This window comes from Sinocyclocheilus rhinocerous, unplaced genomic scaffold (genome assembly GCF_001515625.1).
Source record: "Sinocyclocheilus rhinocerous isolate Xijiao unplaced genomic scaffold, SAMN03320098_v1.1 scaffold642, whole genome shotgun sequence".
Lineage (NCBI taxonomy): Eukaryota > Metazoa > Chordata > Actinopteri > Cypriniformes > Cyprinidae > Sinocyclocheilus > Sinocyclocheilus rhinocerous.
Genome location: NW_015626390.1, coordinates 1,850,337 through 1,854,220, shown reverse-complemented (window position 1 = coordinate 1,854,220; position 3,884 = coordinate 1,850,337). Strand labels below are relative to the sequence as shown.

Here is a 3,884-nt window from a genome sequence, read left to right as displayed (position 1 = left end):
CTAGCCCCGCCCCCAGACCTGTACGTCATCTTACATTTCATACAGTTGGCTGTTGAAAAATATGATGCAGGGCAACCACTCTATAAATGCAGTTATGCCCTAAAATTCAAGATATTGGTGCAAAAATGCCCCTGTATGTGTTTTTGTCTCATATTTATATGATACGATATCACAAGAGCAGGGAGAGCAGTAGGCTATCATCACACGAGTGCTGATTTTGTCCCGAATATCACGAGTTTAAATGTGATTTCATACAACAGTTCAGTAAATAAGTTGATATTGTGTTATATTTTAAACAAAATATTATGTGTTTTTGCTCAATTTTGCAAAGAATAGTGTTAGAACGAGCCGTTTAAGGTAGTCGTGGTTAACTCTTAACTTTTATAAAGAATATCTCTTTGGTTTTGAGACTTTAGTGTTTGCAACTTTACAGATCTTCTTTATGCACCAAGAGCTTGTAACACTCCAAAGAGAAAGGAAAAATTTAATCGCATCATATGACCCCTTTAAGAATATCATTTCAATAAAAAAAAATAAATACATAAAAATAAATACATTAAAGGGATTGTTCACCCCCCAAAATAAATAAATAAATAAATAAATAAATAAATAAATTCTGTCATCATTTACTCACCCACATATCGTTTCAAACCTTTCTTTTGTGGAACATAAAAGAAGGTATTTTAAAAGAATATAGAATACCCTTAAAGGGACTTTGGTATTTTGAAGACTGTTGGTAACAACGCTGTTTTGGTTACCAATGACTTTCATTGTATGAACAAACAATACTGAGTTGTTTCTCAAATTATCTTCTTTTATGTTCCATAGTTTTTTTTATATAGCCGTTGTAGCCTAAATGTTTATGTGTAATACATTTTTTTTGTTGAATCAAATAAAATATTTCTAAAGCTACAATTTGTAATATCTACTTGATACTTTCTCATTTAACACAAACATATCTTTAAATAATCTTGTGTGGGTATTTTCACAGTCAAATTTATCTTGCGATTATTTGTATAATTGATTAATAATATAATATAATATATTATTATAAAAATCTGGAATTGCGAAACTGACCCTCTACCGAAACTCCACAGTTTCGGGACGTGCCCGGCGCATACAATTGATGGACGTGTTCACTCACCAATGAGCAAAGACATCACTCTTGGCTAACCAATGAGTAAACGAGTAAGTTCTAGACGGCCCGCCTCCTAAAGCAGGTTAGATAGCGCAGCAGTGCATTGAGTAGAACCGCAGGTCTCACGCTGGATACATAGAAAACCCTTCCCATGAAAGCATCAGCGAATATGTAGCTGGAAAACACGTCTGTGATCTAAATAGTGCTGATCATCGAGTGTGCGCTGGATACACGGGAGTCAGGGGAGCACATCGGATCACTGAAGGGTAAGATGACAGATATTTGTGAGAGTTTATGGTCTGATTGTAGCGCATAGAGCTAAAACAGTAAATCCGACGGTTGTTCTGGGTGGAAACTATTATCTTCGTAACGATAGAAATATAAAAAGAAACAGTCACAGAGATGTGTTCTAGATAAATCAGTGTAATGGTCAAGGGATTGTGTAAAGGCTGTGGTCAGGCCTCACATTGCTGTGATTTCAGGACAAACTGCATTACATCCAGAGATATATACAGAAAATGTTGAAAAGTGGCCTGATGGTGATTCATATTAAAAACATGAATCATACACAAACTGCTGTGATGTTTGTGTTCAACAGGCCTTTATGGCATTTACATTGAAACCTCAATGCACACTGCAGTGCTGTTAGCTTTATGAGGGTCTTTGTTTGAAAAAAAAAAAGCTGTTTTATTTGCTATAAACTGCAAATATTGCTGTTTTTATCATTGTCCATGAGATATGATTATGATTTTTGACTGTGACATCTGTTTAGATGGGATTTCGGGATTGATATCTGGTTATTATGCAACAGTTATCAAGACAACACCAAATAGACAGAAACAATTACTAGATTTAGTTGCTGTGCACTCAGTTCATGTCTAAATGCTGGTTTGTGGTCTGATTCAGGGTGGAATTGGTCTTTGTGGTTTGTATAAATCATCTGTGGTCTATTGAATGTAATGGTACAGTACTTCATGTATTTTTATTACTTTCACATCGAACTGTGAGTTACGACCAAATTCGTGTGAGATTTCTCAGCAAACGCAGAAGTGAAAAGCCTAAATGGCACATTCCACAAATAAAGGTCACGTTAGTGTCTCAAGTGCTTGATCTAGCATAAAATTAATAATGAAAAATAGAAATGAGCCTAATACATTTGAATTAAATAAGTGGCCCGTGTCTACTCGTTATTCCGTAATTTCAACCTCGTACTTGTGATTTGTATTTGTCTTGTTTTCCTCTACAAATATCTAAACTTTCTTAAATCGTGATTACAGGAGAAGCAAAATGACATAAGATAGGTCTAATAGTTCTCACTTCATTTATACAACAAGAATTAATATCTTAAATAATTTAGCATCTGAGCGTATAAAGCAAGACAAAAATATGCAAGTAAAGAAAAACTGGGAACACTTTAGTATAGGGACCAATTCTTACTATTAACTAGTTGCTTATTAGCATGCCTATTATTAACATATTGGCTGTTTATTAGTACTTATAAAGCACAAATTCTGAATCTGCATGACCATATTCTACATCCCTAATCCTACCCAAACTTAACAACTAGCTTACTAACTATTAATAAGCAGCAAATTAGTAGTATATTGAAGCAAAAGTCATAGTTAATGGTTTGTTAGTAGCGAGAAACTATTATTTTTTTCTTTTTTTCCTATGCAAAGTAAGAGGTTTGCCTGTCCCACCTCATGGTATCTAAAATTATATATGTTAGGAAATCAATTTTTTTGTGTTTTGTATATGGTCTGTACTTCTATACAGATTAACAGGTATACTAACTTTTATAAAGAATATCTCTTTGGGTTTGAGTCTTTAGTCTTTGCAACTTTAGGGATCTTATCTATGCACGAACAGCTTGTAACACTCCAAAGAGAAAGGAAAACTTGAAATGGCATCATATGACCCCTTTAAATGATTTAATTCCAATGTTTTAATTTTTTACACTCGTTCTGCTATCGACTTTAATTTCAAGCTCAAACATTAAACCAAAGCTGTTGTAAGAAAGAATGGAAAAACAAATATATTTCTGTAAATGATGGGAATTATAAGTTTATCGATAATTTGGTCCCAACTAGTTAGTCACTACTGATTGAAAGCATAACGTAGGTTATTCGAAGAGATCATTTTTGCCTGACGATGATCAAAACAATGTAGATGACTTCACTCTACTATATTCTCAGAATATCCCTGAGACTTGAGCGTGGGCTCTTTTTGTTTTAGAAACCTCCCCAACACCCTAGCAACCACATTGCGACACGTTAAAACACCTTAGCAACCACATAGCAACACCCTGTCGAACACCCACAGGCCTATAAATTTACACACGATTTCCAAATTTTCTTGGTTATTTGTGACAGGATATGTTTTCTCCAGGCGATCACATGTGTTTCATGTGGTTTTGTGTTGGGTACAGTGCGCTGCATTGCCCTGCAGAAATCTGCACACCTCGCCTCCTGTCAGAGTACATGCAGCTTTTTATTGTCTTTTTTTTTTCACATACACACCTGGTCCAGCCAGTGACTCAGCTGCTAATATCCCCCTTTCTGTGGTTTTGTGTTTATCTGGTGACCTGTGTGACTGAGCTTGACATTATCTGAATTACAGGGATGAGCAGTCATAACTACTGTTATTTGATTCTCTACTGTCGTCTTATTAAAGTAACCCAGTATTCAGCGTCTGGGAGACGGCCGAGATACAGTAGCCCTCCTTTTTTTTTTTTTTTTTTGTGCTT

General features: G+C 35.1%; 1 protein-coding gene across 1 annotated transcript in view; it reads left to right on the top strand.

The window, feature by feature from the left end:
• Window positions 1-1,226: 1,226 nt before the first annotated feature.
• The window catches only part of LOC107713805 (cytoplasmic protein NCK1-like), a 48,650-nt gene continuing 45,992 nt past the window's right edge, over window positions 1,227-3,884 (top strand). The window contains exon 1 of the mRNA XM_016519428.1: window positions 1,227-1,404. The gene's annotated coding sequence lies outside the window, so the exon portion shown is untranslated. The remainder of the gene's footprint in view (window positions 1,405-3,884) is intronic.